This window comes from Hordeum vulgare, chromosome 6H, assembly GCF_904849725.1.
Source record: "Hordeum vulgare subsp. vulgare chromosome 6H, MorexV3_pseudomolecules_assembly, whole genome shotgun sequence".
Classification (NCBI taxonomy): domain Eukaryota; kingdom Viridiplantae; phylum Streptophyta; class Magnoliopsida; order Poales; family Poaceae; genus Hordeum; species Hordeum vulgare.
The window spans coordinates 377,474,761-377,499,012 of NC_058523.1; positions in this window are offsets into that span (position 1 = coordinate 377,474,761).

Consider the following 24,252-nt stretch of genomic DNA (forward strand, 5'->3'; position numbering starts at 1 on the left):
ATTTCCAGCAGAGGTTTCAGCAGCAGAAGCAAGGGAATCCTTAGGTGCAGTTCTGTCCCCTGTCAGATGTTACTTGTCACAAGTGTGGGCAGAAGGGTCACTACTCCAACAAGTGCACCTCTCAGCTGCGTCTTCCGCCCCTCCTCCACGGAAGCGTCCAAGCAATGCTATGCTAAAGTTCAACCCCGGGACTGCGAGAGTCAATATGGTGAATGCAGCTGAAGCAGACAACTCCTCACACGTGATTATGGGTAATCTCCTCGTTAATGATATTCCTGGAAAGGTTTTATTTGATTCTGGTGCATCGCATTCATTCATTTCAAGGCTTTTTGTTGCAAAGCATGATTTCGTGACAGAAGACACTCCTAGGCCAATAAAAATCATTTCTCTGGGAATGCAAATGACATCGAATGGGTTCGTTCCGGGTGTCCCTGTCAAGATGGGTAATTATGCCTTTCTAGCTTCTCCTATTATCCTTGGCAACTCTGATATTGATTTGATCCTTGGAATGGATTGGTTGGCTATGAACAAGGCGTCTATTGATTGTGAAGCTAAAGAAGTGAAGCTAACTCACTCTTGAGAGGACGTGATTATCTTCCTAGCGCGTGATGACACTGTCCGTCTGTTTTCCTTGAATGAGAAGGGTGAGATCTCTCCAATTTCGCAAGTCCCAGTGGTCTGCAAGTATGAAGATGTTTTTCCGGAAGAACTGCCAGGAATGCCTCCGCACCGAGCAGTTGAGTTTGTAATTGAGCTTGAACCGGGTACTGAGCCTGTGTGTAAGCGGCCATACAAACTTGGTCGAGAAGAGCTGAAGGAGCTGAAGAAACAACTTGATGAGCAATAGCATCTGGGTCTGATCAGACCAAGCTCATCTCCTTGGGGCTGTGGAGTTCTTTTCGTCAAGAAGAAGGATGGTACGGAACGACTCTGTGTCGATTACCGTCCATTGAATAAGAAGACGATCAAAAACAAGTATCCACTTCCCAACATCAATGAGTTGTTTGAGAAATTGAAAGGGGCTAAGATCTTCTCGAAGCTTGATCTCAGGATGGGTTATCATCAGATTCGCATTCGCGAAGAGGACATTCCAAAGACTGCTTTCAGAACAAGCTTTGGCTCGTATGAGTACACGGTGATGTCTTTCGGTCTGGCCAATGCTCCACTGACCTTCTGTCGGATAATGAATTATATCTTCTCCCCGTTCAAGAATGAATTTGTCTTGTTGTACCTTGATGATATTCTGGTCTTTTCGGAAACTGAGGAAGTGCATGAAGAACATCTCAGGCTTGTGCTTGATAAGCTAAGAGAGCATAAGTTCTATGCTAAGTTTTCCAAATGTGAGTTCTGGTTGAAGGAAGTTGTCTACCTTGGGCACATCATCTCTGCTGAGGGCATAAAGGTTGATCCGTCGAAGGTGCACGCCATTGTTGAGTGGGAACCTCCGCAAAATGTGAAGCAGCTTTGAAGCTTTCTCGGGCTTGCAAGCTATTGCAGAAGATTCGTTGAGAATTTCTCCAAGATTGCTAAGCCTCTCTCAAGTCTTCTTCAGAAGGGTGTGAAGTATGTTTGGTCTCCAGAGTGTCAGTTGGCTTTCGACACACTAAAGGAGAAGCTCACTTCTACTCCAGTCTTGGTTCATCCTGATGATTCCAAACCTTATCAAGTGTTCTGCGATGCCTCTCTTCAAGGCCTAGCTGCAGTTCCGATGCAAGACAAGAAAGTAGTAGCTTATACCTCGAGGCAGTTAAAGCCAAGTGAGAAGAATTACCCCACTCATGATCTTGAGTTGGCGGCAGTGGTACATGTTGTGATGACTTGGAGACACCTCTTGTTGGAAAGAAAGGTTGAAGTATTCACCGATCACAAGAGTCTCAAATACATCTTCACCCAGCCTAACCTTAATCTTTGGCAAACTCGTTGGGTGGAAATGCTCCAAGATTTTAATCCGAGCATTGAGTACACTCCAGGCAAAGCTAATGTCGTCGCAGATGCTTTGAGCGGGAAGGCTTACTGCAACAGTCTCATTCTGAAGCCTCTTCGGCCTGATCTTTGTGAATCTTTCAAAAAGCTCAACCTTCAGTTAGTTCCTCGGGGATTTCTTGCTAATCTTCAGATTTCTCCTACCTTGGAAGACCAAGTCCGACAAGCTCAACTTCTTGATGCAATGGTGAAGAAAGTTAAGATTGGCTTGGCAAAGGGAGTTCCCAAATATAAGTGCTTCACTGTTGATGCCAGAGATACATTGTTCTTTGAGGATCGCCTTGTCGTTCCGAAAGGGGATCTCAGAAAGGTTATCATGGAAGAAGATCGTAACTCTCTTCTCTCTATACATCCAGGAAGTTCCAAGATGTATCAGGATCTGAAACACACCTTCTGGTGGACTCACATGAAGTGTGAGATTGCTCAGTTCGTAAATGAATGTGATGTATGTCGAAGGGTGAAAGCAGAGCATCAACGTCCAGCAGGTCTTTTGCATCCCTTGCACATTCCCGAGTGGAAGTTTGAGCATGTTGAGATGGATTTCGTCACCGGGTTTTCGAAGTCCAAGAAAGGTAAAGATGCCATCTTTGTCGTCATCGACAAGTTGAGCAAAGTCGCTCATTTCCTTCCAGTCAAGGAGTCTATCTCGGCAGCTCGGCTTGCAGAGCTGTATACGTCAAGGGTAGTATCATTGCATGGTGTTCCAATGTTGATTTCTTCGAATCGAGGAAGCATCTTTACTTCCAAGTTCTGGGATTCATTTCAGTCTGTGATGGGTACTAAGATTCGATTCAGTACAGCCTTCGATCCTCAGACTAGTGGGAAAGTTGAGAGAGTCAATGAGGTCCTCAAGGATATGCTAAGAGCCTGTGTCATTTCCTTTGGCATGAAGTGGGAAGACTGCCTACCCTTTGTTGAGTTTTCATATAACAACAGCTATCAGGCAAGTTCAGGTAAAGCTGTGTTCGAAATTCTCTATGGCAGGAAGTGACGTACCCCGCTCAATTGGTCAGAGACTGGTGAGCGTCAGATTCTTGGGAATGACATGATTACTGAAGCAGAAGAAATGTGTCGTGTCATTCGGGATAATATCAAAGCAGCGCAGTCCCATCAGAAGAGCTACTACGATAGCAAGCATCGTGACATGGCTTATCAGCTCGATGACTTCGTCTATCTCAAAGTGTCTCCTATGAAGGACACTCAGCTTTTCGGCATCAAAGGAAAGCTTGCTCCTCGTTTTGTTGGGCCTTTCAGAATTCTTGGCAAGAGAGGCGACCTTGCATATCAATTAGAGCTCCCTTCAAACTTCTCAAATGTGCCTCACGTGTTTCACGTCTCTCAGCTCCGGAGATGCTTCAAGACTCCCAAGCGCACAGTTGATCTTCAGGATATCGACCTTCAACCCGACCTATCCTACCGTGAGCATCCAGTTGCAGTTCTTGAGGCGACTGAGCGCAAGACCCGCAATAAGTCAATCAAGTTTCTCAAGGTGCAATGGTCACATCATTCCGATAAAGAGGCCACTTGGGAATGCGAGGATCACCTCTGTTCCGAATTTCTAGAGTTCTTTCAGTCCTAGATCTCGGGTCGAGATCTTCTTGTAGTGTGGGAGAGTTTGTAACAGCCCAGATGTAATCCTTTCCATATATGGATCCTTTCCTATTTTGTGAAACCATGTTTTGGATGTTATAAAGTTTATCATTTCATGTGGCTTCATTTCATGTCATCATCTTGCATCATGGCATCCTTTTCAATTGCATTGTGTTCCTTCTTGTTTGCTAGGAGTTGGCCCATCATGGTAGTGATAGCTTGCTTTGGGTGGGGGATGTTGTGGTGTTTTCAAACAAGGTTACCAAATCATGCTTTCAAACTATGATGCTTTTCAAACTATGTTAAAACCTTCCCCCTTATGTTATTAACTTGTGTGTTAGACTTTGTTTGTACCTATTTTAAAAATGTTATTCTTTTAGAGGAATTTCTTGTGGTTGAGAAGGCAACTCTCATTTAAGCATTAGGCTTTTGGTCCATGGGTTCTTTAATAAAAACATCATTATAATTCCTGTTTTGTGTATAATTTAATTGCTCTAAAAATCTGGTTTGTATTTTATTTAGATAGGGCATAAATCCCTTATGCCCTATTTGGTTTTGTCTTCCTTTTTCAAAAACCATGTGTCCCTCTGAGGATTTAGTTTGTGTTTATTTATTTTAAAAAGGAAAACCCTTTTGTTTTTTTCCTGTTTTTAACCAGGCGCAAGAGCAAGCCCAGGTGGGCCGGCTCCCTCCCTCTCCACCTGGGCCTCGCCTCTTTCCCTCGCCGCGCGGCCTTCTCCTCGTCCCTCTTCTTCCTTGTCAAGCCCAATATGCGACCCTATCCTCAATTTGGCACGAGGGCCTCGTCAGGGATAGAAGCGCATCTCGTCGTGTCGCAAGAATGGATATCGTTACAAGTACATGTACTGAAAAGAAGAGATATATAGAATTGGCTTACACTCGCCACAAGCTACATCAGAGTCACATCAGTACAATACATAATCATCATGAAGAAGAGCAGGGTCCGACTACGGACGAAAACAAACGAGAAAAGAAGAACGACGTCCATCCTTGCTATCCCAGGCTGCCGGCCTGGAACCCATCCTAGATCGATGAAGAAGAAGAAGAAGAAGCAACTCCAAATGAACAATCAACGGCTCGCGTCAAGTAATCTTTACATGTACCTGCAACTGGTGTTGTAGTAATCTGTGAGCCACAGGGGACTCAGCAATCTCATTTCCAAGGGTATCAAGACTAGCAAAGCTTAATGGATGAGGCATGATTAATTGGTGAGGTTGCAGCAGCGGCTAAGCATATATTTGGTGTCTAAACTTACGAGTACAAGAAATAAGAGGGGGAAGATCTACGCATAACGGACGTGAACTACTAATGAACAAATAGAATGATCCTGAACACCTACCTACGTCAGACATAACCCCACCGTGTCCTCGATTGGAGAAGGAACTTACGAACGAGACAGTCACGGTTACGCACACAGTTGGCATATTTTAATTAATTATCTTCAAGTTATCTAGAACCAGTGTTAAACAAAGTTTCCACGTTGCCATATAACCGCGGGCACGGCTTTCCGAAAGATTTAACCCTGAAGGGGTGCTCCAACTAGTCCATCACAAATTACCACAAGCCGCATAGAAATCCTCAATCACGAAGCTCGCGATCTCATCGGATTCCCTAGTGGAAAACCTCAACTCTGAGATTACCCAAAGCATCACCGGAATCCTGATGCACAAGATATTTCGTCAAAGGTAAAACTAATCCAGCAAGGCCGCCCGACGTGTCGATGATCCCGATAGGAGCCGGGTATCTCGTTCTCTGGATACGACGGATGAGCTAGACGTCGGGATCACTAAACCTCTGGGTGACCAGAGGGGCACCGGACATCGCTCAGGTGGGACCAACACTCATGAGGAGCACTGGCCCGGGGGTTGATTAAATTACTCCGCGTGTGTCGGCGGGTCCCTATGCATTATTATTAGGTTATTAGGAAAATGTAGTACCAAAGTTGGGCCTTCCAGACCAGCTTCAATCTAAAACGAATTATTGAGGGGGTCCCCATAACAACCCCGATCGTGTTAGGAGCGCTCATTTATGGAACATAACACCGGTAGCCGAAACTAAGGGGGAAAAGGTGGAACAAAACACCAGGCTAGAAAGGCCGAGCCTTCCACCTTTTACCAAGTATATAGGTGCATTAAATTAAATAGCAATTAATATGGTGATATAACAAGGAACCCATGCTTTCACATGGAAGCAACTACACCTGCAACTAGCAACGCTAACAACATGGTTAGGCAAGCAGTAACATAGCCAATCAGTGGTTTGCTAGGTCGAACAGGTTGAAGGTTATCATGGCATTGTTGAGAGGCTGGTATTCAACATGTGGTAGGCAACGAGACATAATCGATAGCATCGAAATAACTAGCATGGCAATGATAGTAATGGTATCTGGGGAAATGGTCATCTTGCCTGAGATCCCGCTTGGAAGAAGAATGACTCCGTGAAGCAGACGAACCGACGTAGTCGAACGGGTCCTCACAATGCGGCATGATGCGGAACTCTATCGAGACGAAGCAAACTGGAAACACTAATCAACACACGAAATTCACCACACGGTGCACAACACATATGATGCATGTGCAGCTGAATACATGCAAGTCACGGCATGGCAAATCACACAAACAAACACTACACATTAAGTGAAGTTCAATATGCCACGAGTTGCATATTGACGAAACTCCATGTTTATTTATTTAGTTCATCCCGATTAGATACTCGACACTATTAAATGTTGTTAAATATGGCAGGACGTGAAGCGTAATTAAACTACCTATCTAGGCATTTAAATGAGGTCGGAAATGACATATAGCACCTCCGAGACGACCTCACATGTTAATTTACAATTCTGTCCAGATCTGAACTAACACATTTAATTAGTTGTTAAACAGCAAAATAAATAGGTACACGAGATTCTACGCATCATTACAAGCAATTTACACATAAAGAACATCTCCAACGGAGCTACGGAACAAAAGATACAAGCACCGCAAGATATGATGGCATGAATGCAATATGTGTGCAACGACGGTCACGAGCACTTCAAAACATACAACCAGCAGAAGAAAATGAAACTACACAAGATTCTAAGCAAGTTTCATATAGGACACGATCAAAACGGAGCTACGGATCAAAAGCTACGAGCAAACCAAGAAATCACTACAATCTGCCAAAATCAGCCACACAGCATTTTCTACACCCCACAACTACGAGCTACTCAACTCCAATATAATCAACCAAGGCATGACACGAAAGAGGGCAAGAAGCACTACAACAAACAACTAACAACAACTAGCATGGCATCATGGACCACTAGGAAAAGAAGTCACAAAATAGCATCCCACACACTATTTCAGACTTAGTGAAAATTACACCTCATGAAAGTGCAGTTTTCGATCTGAAGCCATATTGACAGTAGCAAAACCATAAGCTACAGGGCTCCAAATGGCATGAAAATTCATCACATGCTAGAGAATCACAAGGTATACAACTAACTCCATTGGACCAACCTCAAAAGAGCTACAGATCACAAGATAGAAGCAAGACAAGACAACAACAAAATATAACAGATCTCAGACTTAGAAATATTTCAGCACCTCCAAATCAGCACTATTTCTAGCAACTTGAGATCGAGCAAACCACACCTAAACATGCATTTCTATTGCAATCAAAAATACCACGGGCTAGACTAAACATCAAAGATCAACTCTCTAGTTGACAACTTAATCAAACGAAGCACGAAATAAATCCTACGAAAAAGACAAGAGGGCAACATAGCAAAATATCGCGCGAACTAACTTACTCAAAAGCTAACATATAAAATATGTAGGGTTGCACAATAAAAATAATACCACACGTAAATGCGAGATAATAACCTAGACACAAAAAAAATAAACTAGCGGCAATTCTCTACACGCAAAAATACAAATGACCACTCTAAAATACATGAAAAAGGTGTTCCTAAAACATGAACATTTCTACTACGACATACGAGCAATCCGGACACGCACGAGAAATAAATACGGGCACTATCCTATTGAGACGGCACGTAAATCTATGCATACGGCATGCTAAACAACGTCAAACAAATATGCAAGTTGTGAAATCGGATTCTACGCGTAAAAATACACGAAATCCATATGCTACATGTCGCGATCCGATATACGGATATTAATCTACGGACGATCTAAAATTCATCTATTTTTTGGAATTTATTATTTCCAAAAATAACCTAATATACTAATGGGCTGAAGAGCATGCGCAACATAGTTATACAGAGCATGGGCGAAAAATTAGAGGGCTCGGGGGCAGCTCACCTTAGCAGGCCTCGGCCTGGTCGGTGGAGAGCGCCTGGGCTAAACGGTGGAACCCCTCCGTGGGTCGAGGGAGTGAGGTGGGCCTCGCCTGGCCAGGCCGGCCCACGGGGGCGAGAGGGCACGTAGCCGCTGTGCACGGTCGTCTCCACTTGGGAGCGAGGCCGAGAGGCCATGGCGGCGGTTGTCGGCTCCAGGGGCGACGGCTGGCGGAGGATAGCGCAGCACCGGTCGAGGGACGGCGCGCGGGGACGGCGGGGACCAGATCTGGCCGTCGGCGGGGCTGCGACGAAGGAAAACAAGGCGGCGGGGCGAGGCGAGGGCAGGCGGCACCGCCCCTTGCAGCTCGGCCATGGTTGGCAGGTAGTGAGGCGGGCAAGCCGTAGGATGCTGTGGTGGCTGGCCCCGACAGGCTGCGGGGTCGCCGGCGGCGTTGAGGCAGGAGGCGCGGCGCGGGCCGCGGAACCGAGGCGGCGGTGAGGGCTCTTGGCGGCGAGGTGCTCGGGAGGAGGAGGCTGGACGGAGCTCCGGGAGCACGGGGAGGCGGCGGCGGCGGTTCGGGCCTTCGGGGCCCGCTTCGGCCCGGGGCGGGCCTGATCTGGGCTGCTGCGGCGGGGAGGAGAGAGTGGCTGTGGGAGAATTAGGGTTTCGGGGTAGGTGGGCGCGATTCACAAGACACGGGGGTTGCTGTCCAAAAATAATAGTAGGGGGTCTATATATAGAGAAGATGGGGCTAGGTTAACCGGAATTTCGTTCCGGATCCAACCGTGTGGTCGGATTCGGACGATTCCGCATGCGGGAACGGGTAAGTGGCCATGTAGTGTAGATATCCGGAGTCGAGAGGGGAAACGGGCGAAGCGGCAACGATTTTTAAAGCACCGACAACCGTCCGACGGTAGACCGAATACGGTGCCGCTACGGTCGACCGTTCGGGTACCAAACGAACTCCGATCGCGACGAAACTTGACAGGCGGCCTACCTATATTAAAATAACACCGCACGTCAAATCTCAACCCAATCATAGAAAGTTTTCAACACGCTTTTAAAACAGGGTTTGACGATGCCGCGGCGCGTGCGTGTGAGGTCGGGCTCAGAACGAACAACGACGAGAACCGGCAACTAACAACGGATGAAAGTTTGAAAACTGGCGGCAACGGAACGCCGATGCAATGCTGATGATGCGCATGATGCGATGATGATGCGACAAAAGAAAATAGACACACGACGAAAACGGAAAGAAAGGGGAATCTTCTGGAAAGTCGGCATCGGGCTGTCACAACTCTCCTACACTACAAGAGGATCTCGCCCCGAGATCCAAGAATGAAAGGGGGAGAGGATGAGAAAGCAGGAGGTAAAACTTAATTGCTTCTTTGACAAACGAGTGAAAGCAACGATCCTTGAAGGTTGCAAAGCGATGAGGAATGATATGAGAAAGAAGCAAGAATTCAAAGAAAATTTCAGCAGCACTTTGGTAGGAAAATGGGACAAAAAATTCGAAAAGATGGGAGAATTAGACAATATTCACAACAAACAAGTAAATAGAACAAGGGAACACCATTATCTTGACGGAACAAGAAGCCAGACCCAAAAGAGCAACATCACAATGCCTCCGGAACAATAGAATAGGAACTAGCTCATACTGAAGAAGAGAATGAAGAGGGAATGACAACTACTATCTCAAATAAACTTGGCAAGCACCCTTGCAAAAATAATTGAACGGAGTTGTTGGAAAACAACAACGAAAATAACAAGATAGTAGTGGGCTTATGCGAACCTTTTCAAACTAATGAAGTGACAACCAGCCACTAACAGAAACAAGGATTGTTTGGGAGAAACAAGATATGAACAATCTCTTACACCAAGAGGATGCATTGAGAACTTGGATTAATGACAAGCACCATGATAGCAACAATCCAAAGGAAAAGCTTTAGGTGAAATCCAAACCAAGATAGCTCGATGGATAAATCACGGGTTGAAAATATCTCATGATGCTAGAATTGGTGGGTTTAAATTATCTCATTCTTGAAAGGAAAACTCTTCGAGACTCCTACACTAACAAGAATGCTATAATACCAGCTCAAAGGACAAAGGAAGAACAATTGCACATATAAATGCAAGAGAAAGGATACTTGAGGTTCTCCAACAAGAATCTTGAAGAACACTTGATAATGGATTGAAACCTTGATGAACCACCATGAAGGACCTCCGTATACAAATGAACAATGCGAAGATATGAAGGTCAAAAAGAATAAGATTATGACCTTACCAAGATTTAGATGAAGCCTCACAAAGAGATACTAAAAGAACTTGAAACTCCGGAAAAGAACGATAAACGCTAGAGAAAAGAATTGATATCATTAGCCACTCCGAAGAAGAATTGAAATCATCTGATGAAACAAGAATAAGAATTAGGTTATGTTAATCCTTCATCAAGTTTAATTGATGACAAGCAACGGATTTAGCTTACAACTTATTCCTCTAGAAAGAATCTTGAAGAGACATAGAGATAAGCACCACTTGAGGCATAATGGAAGAACGCACCGGTAAGAATTCACAAATAAATGGGAACACCAAGAATTAATGGAGATACATGAGAATGAAGAGATCATAAGCCACGTGAGAGAAAACTAGAAAACAGCACCAGATAAACGAGAGACGACGAAGAGACAACAATGGAGAAGAGTTGGGGATGAAAGCTGAAAGCTGAGAATGAAGAATCTTCTAAAATGATAGCCTTCGGAGGAACGAGAATGAAAACAACTCAGAAAAGCACCGGATAGCGAGAAATGGATTCACATGATTGGAACAAATAAGATGATAGCACAAATCTGAAATGACGAATCTCCAAGAGAATGGACCAAGATTGAGAGAAACAGTCCTTCGAATTTGCCAGCTCAGAATGATGACGAGAAACAACACCAAGAATACTGAGACACTCCGGAATAATGAAGAATGCAAGGTTGAGCCAAATATTAGAATTAACTCAAATAGAACTTGGAGAAAGAATATGACTGATGAAATTCATACTTAAGGTCATAGTTGAAAAGATTTAGAGATCTTCGGAAAGGATTAAAAGAGGCAGGTAAGATCCTGGAAAAGAATCCGTGGGTTATGGACCCACTCAAAGAAACCACTGTTAGAAAAAAATTGCTTAGAAGAGAGATATTGCACCGGTAAAAAGAGAACTAGATGAGGTTAGCACTTCGAAATAAATAAAAGAATTGAAAACAAGAACTCTGGGATATCTTCAACACTCCGGATAGAAAGGAGAGAGGAAAGAATAAACAAGATAGGCTGATAAGAATCTCCAACATAGGAAAGAATTACAAGGACGAAAAGGATATGATGAACACGGATAACTTCAATGAATTCGCCGGAAAAGACAACAAGATTGAATAAAGATGAGCACGAAGCTCTTGAAAATCTTCACAACGAATCACCGGGTAAGAGAGAAAAGAACAGACAGCGGAAGCACAATGAAAAGAAAACTCTTGGATGCAAATTGAATCACTGAGAAAAAGGGTGGGAGGGCGGGGAAAAACAAAGACAACTTGGGACAGATGAGATGAACTCCGGAAAGAATTGAGAGAATGATCTGCAACAATTAGAGAGGATTGAATTCACTTGGAGAGAAACACACCGGTAGAAAAGAATTGATACGATGACTCCGGTTGAAAAGGAATTGACATGACAATCTGATTTGAGCAAAAGGATTAGTACTCTCATAAAAAATATGAGAACACTACTTAGAAAAGATCCGAAATCACCACTTGACATCAAAGCAACTTGAATTACCATATACCAACAAAACAAAGGGTGAGGCTTATGAAACAAGCCAGAACAAACTCATGAGAAAGATTGCGTCCGATATTTTCGTGGACAGGATCGCACGGGCTCGATCCTTACAGTAGCCATCAAGTGCAAGGCAGTGCACCCGACATACGAAGCGTCCCTGAGTCGTAGCAAGCTACAAGGACTCTTTAAGACACAACGTGTACCGCTGTAAGTCGACCATCAACAAACAAATCCACTAGATGTCGAACCCCAACCTAACATCATGCATTTGTTGGTAGATTGTCCTATAAGCCACTACTTGAATTCCCACCTATGAATTCTCGAAATTTCTGGCCATGCAATTGGTACACGGATACAAGGAGTAATATCACACAACTCCTATACTAACCCGTCACCTGTATCACATCCGTCAACACACGACCAGAATCTCGGACCTTCATCTACAACAGACCCTCGTGATCACAATGATACAAAGTATGGCAGTACTCCCGAACAATCTGCACCGGTACTGGGGACATCGGGGTTATCTCGCCACTACTAGTATTGAAGCAATTACGAACATCCTTCGTTGTGAGATACTAAGAAATCTGAATGATAATGATGTGCTCAAGAATCCCCTGGAGCTCAACTCCCCGCAAGAAAATCAAGTCAGACAGGAGGCACCAAGACAGAACTCCGTCACATCAGCATCATATAGATTCCAAGAATATCTGCGTGATCCTAAAAAAAATTGAGTGAGAAGAGGAGTAGAGTAAATTATTACGTCAAGATTCCTCACAAGAGCATAGAAGAGGAGAAAAAAAGAATCCTACTCTCCGATATATAACTAAGACTCAAATAGTTTTTCACTAGACTCGACTCAGCCAAGTTCGATCAATCAAGGGGGCTCCTAGGTCGGTACTGCTCTGATACCAACTTGTCACGCCCAAGATGCGACCCTATCCTCAATTTGGCACGAGGGCCTCGTCAGGGATAGAAGCGCATCTCGTCGTGTCGCAAGAATGGATATCGTTACAAGTACATGTACTGAAAAGAAGAGATATATAGAATTGGCTTACACTCGCCACAAGCTACATCAGAGTCACATCAATACGATACATAATCATCATGAAGAAGAGCAGGGTCCGACTATGGACGAAAACAAACGAGAAAAGAAGAACGACGTCCATCCTTGCTATCCCAGGCTGCCGGCCTGGAACCCATCCTAGATCGATGATGAAGAAGAAGAAGAAGAAGCAACTCCAAATGAACAATCAACGCGCTCGCGTCAAGTAACCTTTACATGTACCTGCAACTGGTGTTGTAGTAATCTGTGAGGCACAAGGGACTCAGCAATCTCATTTCCAAAGGTATAAAGACTAGCAAAGCTTAATGGGTGAGGCATGGTTAAGTGGTGAGGTTGCAGCAGCGGCTAAGCATATATTTGGTGGCTAAACTTACGAGTACAAGAAATAAGAGGGGGAAGATCTACGCATAACGGACGTGAACTACTGATGATCAATAGAATGATCCTGAACACCTACCTACATAAAACATAACCCCACCGTGTCCTCGATCGGAGAAGGAACTCACGAACGAGACAGTCACGGTTACGCACACAGTTGGCATATTTTAATTAATTATCTTCAAGTTATCTAGAACCAGTGTTAAACAAAGTTTCCACGTTGCCACATAACCGCGGGCACGGCTTTCCGAAAGATTTAACCCTGCAGGGGTGCTCCAACTAGTCCATCACAAATTACCACAAGCCGCATAAAAATCCTCAATCACGAAGCTCGTGATCTCGTCGGATTCCCTAGTGGAGAACCTCAACTCTGAGATTGATGACAAATTACCACAAACAAACACTGCACATTTGTTAGAGCATATATCTCCATATGTGGTTTTGGTAATTGATGACAATTCCTATGGACTAATGGTTGCCTTAAGTTATATTTATAGGATTTGTCCATAGGCACTTCTTGAAGTCCATCTGTTGGGTTCAAGGAGTTTATATGATGACCAAGATGGTATTCAAGGTATTATCCAAAGAATGGTCATAGAGACACTAGGTTGATCAAGATCTCAGACAAAGAGTAAATCAAGATGATCAACACACAAAGCGTATAAGATGTATCGAGAGGGATCAAGTGATCCCATGGTATGGTAAGCATTGTCCATTACGTGTTTGTGTACTAACCCATGGTCTTTGTGAGAGTCCTATGTGGGGGTTAGGTGTGCTTCCATGGGCTTGCGTCAAAAGGAAGATCTCATACAACCCATGAAGGATGACGTCAAGTGGCGATCGTCATCAAGATTGTGGTGTGCAAGTTCAAGTGGATCAGCACGAATATACCATTGAAACTATTGTTAATGGTCGTGTGTTGATAAGGACAAGCTCATGTGCTAACAAGGACAAGATCAAGATAAGCATTCCTGAGCACTACATGCTTGATTCTTGTGGATGTTCACATGGTGGACAAATGAAGATGAATACATAAGCTAGGCTTTCCACATTGTGTATGGGAGAGCTACTTGAAGACTTCATCATGTCTTGCTTTCAACTTGAGCCAAGAAGGAACAACAACATCAAGCTCAAGTGAAAGGGCTAACTCAAAGGTATCAGTTCCTTTGACGTTAGTTGTGCGGAGTGATGATCCGCGAATAAAAGTATACACTCAAGTATGGATCATCAGTACCCTTTTATGATTCTTGAGTCCTTAGGGATCCCACACTATTAAGAGGGGATCACAGGTTTTGCGATGAACTTGCTCAACCTTCATCTCCACTGTTCTGCTCAATACCACATATTCTCTACTTTGCTCCTATCTCAAAACAGGTCTACTGCCTCGGACTTCCGGCTCCCTCCGGACGTCCGAGGACCGGTCAAGGGTCGGACGACCGACATGCTATGGAAAACCGGAGCTCTGCACCAGAAGAAATTGAGCTCTATAACTCGGATTTCCGGCTCACTCCGGACATCCGAGGGCCGAACGACCGACCAGCTTCGGAAATCCGGAGCCCTCCACCAGAAGTACGTGAGCTCTATAACTCGGATTTCCGGCTCCCTCCGGACGTCCGAGGGTCGGACGTCCGTCCCCTTTCGGAAATCCAGAACCTCCCACCATAAGAAGTTGAGTCGAATAACTCGGATTTTCGGTCCTCTCCGGACGTCCGATCGCTGTTCAATTCACAGTATTTTCAGTGATATCTACAGGCCTCGGACGACCGACCCCTGTCGGACGTCCGACCCCTCGCGGACGCCCGGTGTTCCGGAAACTGTCGGACGTCCGGACCCTGTGTGACTTAAAGTGTCCCCAACGGCTGTTTTTCTCTCCCCACTATAAATACCCCCCTCCCACTTCGTGAGAGGGCAGTCCAACACATCCTTATCCTCATAAGAACACATTTCTACCTCACACACATTTGCTCACACCAAATCTTAGATCCCAAGAGCATTTGTGAGCCCCTTTGAGAGTTGTTCCAATCAAAAGATAGATCGTCTCCCTCTCCTCCTCTCAACCAAAGCTATTTGAGATTTGAGAAAGTTTTGAGCATTCCCCGTGATCTTGTTACTCTTGGAGGTTGGAGACTCCTAGGCGGTAGGAGTTCTTCGGAGAGGAATCAATCCGTGTGATTTCCCCCAGAAAAGTTTGTGAGGGTTTGGAAGCCACCTCAAAGGCTTACCACTAGTGGTTGAGAAACGCCTTCGTGGTGTTATCTCAAAGGGAGAATAGAGTGAGCCTTCGTGGCGTTGGTGTGCCTTCGTGGTAACATCCACCTCTCTAACGGTGACTAGCTTCCCTCCAAGGAAGTGAACATCGGGATACATCTTCGTCTCAGTGACCTTGGTTATCCTTAACCCTAACTCCTTACTTGTGGTTTACTTGTGTTACTTGAGCATACATACATTGCATATTGTTTGTGCTCATTATATTGTGTTGGCTATTTCTTGTACAAGATTAATCATTCAAGCATACCTTCTATATCCACACGTTCACACTTGCAGCTTTTGATATATCGTGTGCTAGTGTGATCTAGTATCTTGTGTCGTTCACCTACTTGTCGTGTGATATAGCTCAAGTAAGTTTGTGTAACTTACTTGTGCTTGTTAGTAACTATATTGTGTCCATCTTGGCAGATCGTGTTGTTGATACACATTGCAGTGCCTAGTGCATTTACGATTTGTGCTTGACAAGTATCCTCTTAGTTTATTTCCGCATTAGGTTTAAGCCAAATCCGAAGAAGTTTTTAAATAGCCTATTCACCCCCCCCCCTCTAGGCTTCATCGAGGTATTTTCAATTGGTATTAGAGCTAGGTCTCTCTTTAATTAGGTTTCACGACCTAGAGAGTATCGATGTCGAGTATTGGATTAGTGCACAATGGCATCTTTGACTTTGATGGCACAAATTATACCCTATGGAGAATTCATATGCTTCATCACTTTCGGGCCATGGGCCCAAATACTTTACGAATTTTTCTTGTAGGGATTGCCGACAAAAAGGATGATGCATCTTCATCTACTAATGAGATGTATCTTGATTGTGAGGCTTTTCTTGCCATTCATCGAACCATAAGTCCTGAAGTGTTTAAGTCTATCTCGACTTGCAAGTCAGCTCATGAAGTTTGGACTAAACTTGAAGATATATATGGTGGGTCCAATCTTGATGAAGACGGTATTATGATGAAGGAGGTTGTGCATGATCTCTTCACTCTTTTCGATCTTAAAGAGTCCACCACTACTTCCATATCCGATTGCTTGCACACCTCAGCATCTTCAATCTCACAAGGTAATGACATGGTGAGTGAAGAAATATATGTTGATGAAAATGTCATAGCCTCTATGTACACGAGCATATCTAGCACCACACGTAGTGTAAATTATTGTGCTGATAGGTCATGCATTTCACCTAAAGATCCCTCGACAAATGTCTGTGGTGATATGCCTGCTTCCTCGTGTCCTCTTGATCAAAATATCTTGTTTCTCCCTAGTTGCTCTATGACTAATCATTTAGGGGAAATCAAGAAATATGAAGTACTTTTGACTAATGAAGAATCTGATTCACCAAAAGAATCATCATCAACTCCTCCAGTTCACATGTGCCTCATGGCAAGAGGTAATAATGAGGTATCATCTTCCCTGTGCAATAACGATGATATTTGCGATGAGGATGATGATGATGATTTGACCGAAAATATCTATGTGATCAGTAAAATTCTTCATAAAGCTAAAAATAATGCTCTTCAAAGATTCCAAGATGTTCTTGCTTACTTTGAAAATTGTAATGATTCACCTAATCATGAACAAGCTAAAAGTGAACAACTTGAACATGAACTTGAGAAGAGTCATCAAGCATGTAGAGACTTAAGATCTTCAAAAGGAGAGATTGAAGTTGCTCATGATAAACTTAAAAAGGATTTTGAGTTCCTTCTCCTTGAATGCAATAATGTCAAGGGAGAGCTCATCAAAACCTCTAAGATCTATGAGGAGCTTCAATCTACTCATGAGAAGTCTCTATTTGCTACTTACTCCTCTCATATTGTTGATGATACTTGTACATCTAACTCTATCTCATTTGAAGTATCAACATTGAAGGAGAATATTGAGCTACGTGCTCAACTTGATTTACTAACTAGCAATTATGGGAAGTTGGAAGAAAACCATGTAATGCTCACAAGCTCTCATGCCGATCTTCTAACATCCTATAATGTGCAAAAGTTAGCTCATGAGGCTATCATCACCAAGGTAACATCAAATAAGCCTCGTGTGGACAATGGCACTACTTCTAGTCAAAGTACTATATTTCCATGTGTTAGTCCTCATAATTCGTCTACTCATAATGTTGCTACCTCGTGTGATGAATTACTTTCCTTGCCTTGTTGCTCTAACAATGAAACTTACACTTCCTCTAGTATTTGCATCAAAACTAACCATGCAGAGGAAATCGAAGAGCTCAAGGCCCAAGTCACTTCTTTGAAGAAAGACTTGGAACAGTGTCATGAAGGGATGTCCACACTCAACAAAGTCCTGTGTGAGCAAACATCTCCGAATGACAAAAATGATGTTGGAGTAAACTCAAACAAGAACAAGAGTGGCCTAGAACGAGTTAAGAATTCGGCCAAAATCATTTGCTTCAAGTGCAAAGTTAAAGGGCACCATGTTAGATCTTGCCCTTTGAAGACGAAGTCTCAAAGTCACAAGCAACAAGGGAAGCGGCCACAAACTCAATCACACACTCAGCTACAAGTTGAAGGAAGGCCTCTTCCCAATAAGACCAAAGCCAACACTCCCCAAGGTGAGAAATCAACTGGGAAGAAAACAAAGGGTAGATGTTGCTACTTATGTCGTGAGAAGGGTCATGTCGCTTCGTCTTGCACGAGAGGTAACTTATCCAACCCAATCACTATTGATGATATCTATTCCCTTGGGAAGGATAAGGTTGGCAATGTGTTTGCCAATTTTGTTGGTACTCAAAATGGTGTCAAGAAAAGAACCATTTGGGTTGCCAAGCCTATTGTGATTAACCTCTTAGGACCCAACGTAGTTGGGGACCAACAAGCTCAAACTTGATCAATAGGTGACTATGGAGGACATTAGAGACTTGGATACATAATGAAGAATTAAGGGGTCTTCATCATTCATATTATCTCAAGCCAGGTCATTTTGATTATCGAGTTTCTATCTTATATCCAATGTGCCTCCTTACGGTAACTTATACTTAAACTGTTTACATTGTTAGGTGCTTGCCCCCTTGCATGTTGTGGTTTTGTACCTTGCATGCGTTTGTATATGTTGTGCTTCCAACTTGCTTATCTTGAGTAATCGAGTATGGGTATGTTGGTTTGCATATCATGTACATGTGAGTCTTGTATTGAGCCTTTTTGCATCTTGTTTATATTTTTTTTGTTGGCTCTTGTGAGAGATTAATGGATTATCCCATTGTGGGGGAGTGATGTGCTTTGCACACCTCACAATCCTATAAATGTGTATACATGGGGAATACCACTTAGTTTTGATACTTCAAGATTATCTAGTTTCTATGTGGTATGTCTTACTCATGAGAAATTCAAATTCTATATGGTCCATTAAGTATCTCTTGTTGGTTTTCATTTGCCACTTGTTAATGTTGTTGGTTTATCACATTATGGGGAGTAATATATGATGTGCATATTACAAACCTAGAAAATGTGTACATTTGATGTGTTGCCACTTAGTGTTGATATTGTAAATTATCTTGTTCCTAGGTGGCATGTTAGCTCTACAAGTGTCATTTGCTTGCGTTTTATGGGTAAAGATGATCTTGGATATATTTGTGATCTACCAATGAGTATCACTTCGAAAATACTTCTTGTCCTTGACAATTGGTATTCCCATCATGTGATAGGAATTGCTAATCATCTTTACATTGGATTTTGTGTTTCGTTTGTCTTCCTTGCCTCTTATGAATCTATTTTAACATGTCTAGTGTTTTTATAGATATAGAGAAAGTGATGATCCCATCGTGTGCGTTTTGTATTTAAATGAAAATTCTATATAATGCACGTCCCTTGGGGGAGCTATCCTATTTTCTTTAGAACACTCTCTTTATTCACCCATCATAAAATCTTTTGATCCCCATCAAGTGTGTGTTGATAGGAGGCAAGTCTTGCTCTTTATGATGCTTTGTGCCATCATGAAAATTTGTCGAGGGCTTGGTTTGTTGGAACCTAACTCTCTTTTGGAAACTAGATACCTCGTGTTTGTTTTCCTTCAATTGATTTCTTGTTGCCTTCTATTTGGCATGTGTCAATGGATATCTCATTCCTTGAGGTATCTTTTAATTGATATCCTTCAAGTGATAGTTCTTTTTGTTTTGGGATCTTATTATCACTTGATACCTTGTCTTTTGGTGACTTATCAACTTTGTGTTGAATTGATTCTTGAGAGTCTTGAGCATGCGTATCTAGCTACTATATACAACTTCTTTTGCTTCCTTTCCTTCTTTGACCCAATATATAGGGGAAACTCCACCTTGTCATAAATTGGCTAAAGTGTGCATGAAATTCAAATTCATATCTATATGCACATATGTATGTGGAGTTTGTCCTATGTATTGCTGGTTTTCTAACTCTTTGGTCCCAATGAGTTTGGGCACCATTTTGTTGTTCCAGGAACAACTGGAGATGCATTGGATGCTCGGCTCACCTATAAGGAAGATGTTGAGACCATGTGATTATTGGAGCCAAGTTAGGATGATCAAAGAACAACTATCTACTACATCAATCCAATGTTGTCTCGGTAACAAGTATCCACTTCATGCATTCTTTTCTTGCAAAGGACCCAACCTGTCTTTTCTTTTCCAGGTTGCATCATGGCATGAATCTCTTGATTCGTTCTTGTAGTACTTGTTTGCTTTCTCAAAGCATCCGAACGATGATGTCTTACTACTAGTTGGGATGTCTTTGATGTTCGTATGTTGGGAGTTCATATTGTACAATAAGAAAATATTAGGCCATGTGCTATGCTTCCAAGCAAAAGATCTCATTGATATATTTATGACTTCCTTTTGGATATCTAGTTTGTTCCTTCTTGTAACCATTTCGTGTGTACATCCTTCTTTGTGGATATATATCATCATGATTGTCTTCTACTTAGAATCTTTTACACATGAGAGAAGTTACATCTCAAATCAATATCCTCTTTTATTTCACGATCATCATTGCATTTCCTTTTTCAGCTTTTGGTGGCTTCGTGAAAGGTTTTATTTTGAGTGTGTATCTTATTTTCCTACATCTTGATGCACTCTTTGGCCGTGAAGATTATTTTTCCTCATGATTGTCTTGATGAGGGTTTTGCCATTTCAATTAGTATCTCTCCTCTTGACAAGGTTCTTACTTTCTATCTTCACAATGGGTTGTCACAAGCGTTGGTTCTTATTTTGTTTATTAGTAAGCTTGTGAACCCATTTTCTAGTATGTGTGTGTGGGAATGATATCTCTTGCACTTTGTATCTCATTTCATCAAGACTATGTTGATGAGTAATGCTCATCCTTATCTTAGTCTTCTCAAGTGCTTTGCCATGACTCACACACATTACTTTGGTTGAGCCTATTCTTAAGCTGCTTCTTTTACATGTTGCTCAACCATTTGTTTTGTGCAATTGATATGATTATTGTCTCATCTATCTTCTTGCACTCGTTGTGTGTTTTTATTAATTGTGGGGGAGCAACGACCATATTTTGTGCACCTGTATCAAATACAACAACCTCGTATTTGTGCACAAATCATGGGGAGCTTCTCTAGTTTTTGATAAAACACTCTGTTGCCTTTATCATAATATCTTTTATTCATGTGGTTCGAAGGATCATATGATTGTTTGTTCCATCTGGAATCTTTTGATTGCTTGCCTCTATTTTTGTATGTCTTTGTGGCATACGATCCTTTTATTTGCAAAATTTGGGTCCTCAATATACTTTGTTTTCCTCCAACTACTTATCATTGTATTTGTGTATTTATCTGCACTCATTTGCTGAGAATTACACACCTTTTGGAGTACCACCTACTATATTGGCTTTCTAAACTTTTTGTCCATTTTGGCAATCGATGCCAATGGGGGAGAAGTTTAGAGAGTTTACTTTGGATATGTTTAGAGGGTTTTGCTTTTATTGCGTAAGCATTTACATCTTCACGCATGCATTATTACCTTGTATGTGTGCGCTTAGTTATGCTTATTTCCTTATATAAACTCTCTTGAAGTGGTTGTCTTCAATTACCAAAATGGGGGAGATTGTTAGAGCATATATCTCCATATGTGGTTTTGGTATTGATGACAATTCCTATGGACTAATGGTTGCCTTAAGTTATATTTATAGGATTTGTCCATAGGCACTTCTTGAAGTCCATCTGTTGGGTTCAAGGAGTTTATATGATGACCAAGATGGTATTCAAGGTATTATACAAAGAATGGGCATAGAGACACTAGGTTGATCAAGATCTCAGACAAAGAGTAAATCAAGATGATCAACACACAAAGCGTATAAGATGTACCGAGAGGGATCAAGTGATCCCATGGTATGGTAAGCATTGTCCATTACGTGTTTGTGTACTAACCCATGGTCTTTGTGAGAGTCCTATGTGGGGGTTAGGTGTGCTTCCATGGGCTTGCGTCAAAAGGAAGATCTCATACAACCCATGAAGGATGACATCAAGTGGCGATCGTCATCAAGATTGTGGTGTGCAAGTTCAAGTGGATCAGCACGAATATATCATTGAAACTATTGTTAATGGTCATGTGTTGATAAGGACAAGCTCATGTGCTAACAAGGACAAGATCAAGATAAGCATTCCTGAGCACTACATGCTTGATTCTTGTGGATGTTCACATGGTGGATAAATGAAGATGAATACAAAAGCTAGGATTTCCACATTGTGTATGGGAGAGCTACTTGAAGACTTCATCATGTCTTGCTTTCAACTTGAGCCAAGAAGGAACAACAACATCAAGCTCAAGTGAAAGGGCTAACTCAAAGGTATCGGTTCCTTTGACGTTAGTTGTGCGGAGTGATGATTAGCGAATAAAAGTATACACTCAAGTATGGATCATCAGTACCCTTTTATGATTCTTGAGTCCTTAGGGATCCCGCACTATTAATAGGGGATCACAGGTTTTGCGATGAACTTGCTCAAACTTCATCTCCACTGTTCTGCTCAATACCACATATTCTCTACTTTGCTCCTATCTCAAAACAGGTCTACTGCCTCGGACTTCCGGCTCCCTTCGGACGTCCGAGGACCGGTCAAGGGTCGGACGACCGACATGCTACGGAAATCCGGAGCTCTGCACCAGAAGAAATTGAGCTCTATAACTCGGATTTCCGGCTCACTCCGGACATCCGAGGGCCGGACGACCCACCAGCTTTGGAAATCCGGAGCCCTCCACCAGAAGTACGTGAGCTCTATAACTCGGATTTCCGGCTCCCTCCGGACGTCCGAGGGCCGGACGTCCGTCCCCTTTCGGAAATCCGGAACCTCCCACCAGAAGAAGTTGAGTCGAATAACTCGGATTTCCGGTCCTCTCCGGACGTCCGGTCGCTGTTCAATTCACAGTATTTTCAGTGATATCTACAGGACTCGGACGACCGACCCCTGTCGGACGTCCGACCCCTCGCGGACGCCCGGTGTTCCGGAAACTGTCGGACGTCCGGACCCTGTGTGACTTAAAGTGTCCCCAACGGCTGTTTTTCTCTCCCCACTATAAATACCCCCTCCCACTTCTTGAGAGGGCAGTCCAACACAGCCTTATCCTCATAAGAACACATTTCTACCTCACACACATTTGCTCACACCAAATCTTAGATCCCAAGAGCATTTGTGAGCCCCTTTGAGAGTTGTTCCAATCAAAAGATAGATCGTCTCCCTCTCCTCCTCTCAACCAAAGCTATTTGAGATTTGAGCAAGTTTTGAGCATTCCCCGTGATCTTGTTACTCTTGGAGGTTGGAGACTCCTAGGCGGTAGGAGTTCTTCGGAGAGTAATCAATCAGTGTGATTTCCCCCGGAAAAGTTTGTGAGAGTTTGGAAGCCACCTCAAAGACTTACCACTAGTGGTTGAGAAATGCCTTCGTGGTGTTATCTCAAAGGGAGAATAGGGTGAGCCTTCATGGCGTTGGTGTGCCTTCGTGGTAACATCCACCTCTCTAACGGTGACTAGCTTCCCTCCATGGAAGTGAACATTGGGATACATCTTCATCTCAGTGCCCTTGGTTATCCTTAACCCTAACTCCTTACTTGTGGTTTACTTGTGTTACTTGAGCATACATACATTGCATATTGTTTGTGCTCATTATATTGTGTTGGCTATTTCTTGTACAAGATTAATCATTCAAGCATACCTTCTATATCCACACGTTCACACTTGCAGCTTTTGATATATCGTGTGCTAGTGTGATCTAGTATCTTGTGTCGTTCACCTACTTGTCGTGTGATATAGCTCAAGTAAGTTTGTGTAACTTACTTGTGCTTGTTAGTAACTATATTGTGTCCATCTTGGCAAATCGTGTTGTTGATACACGTTGCAGTGCCTAGTGCATTTAGGATTTGTGCTTGACAAGTATCCTCTTAGTTTATTTTCGCATTAGGTTTAAGCCAAATCCGAAGAAGTTTTTAAATAGCCTATTCATCCCCCCCCTTTAGGCGTCATCGAGGTCTTTTCAACATTAAGTGAAGTTCAATATGCCACGAGTTGCGTATTGACGAAACTCCACGTTTATTTATTTAGTTCATCCCGATTAGATACTCGGCACTATTAAATGTTGTTAAACATGGCAGGAGGTGAAGCGTAATGAAACTACCTATCTAGGCATTTTAAATGAGGTCGGAAATGACATATAGCACCTCCAAGACGACCTCACATGTTAATTTACAATTCTGTCCAGATCTGAACTAACACATTTAATTAGTTGTTAAACAGCAAAACAAATAGGTTCACGAGATTCTACGTGTCATTACAAGCAATTTACACATAGAGAACATCTCCAACGGAGCTACGGAACAAAAGATACAAGCACCGCAAGATATGATGGCATGAATGCAATATGTG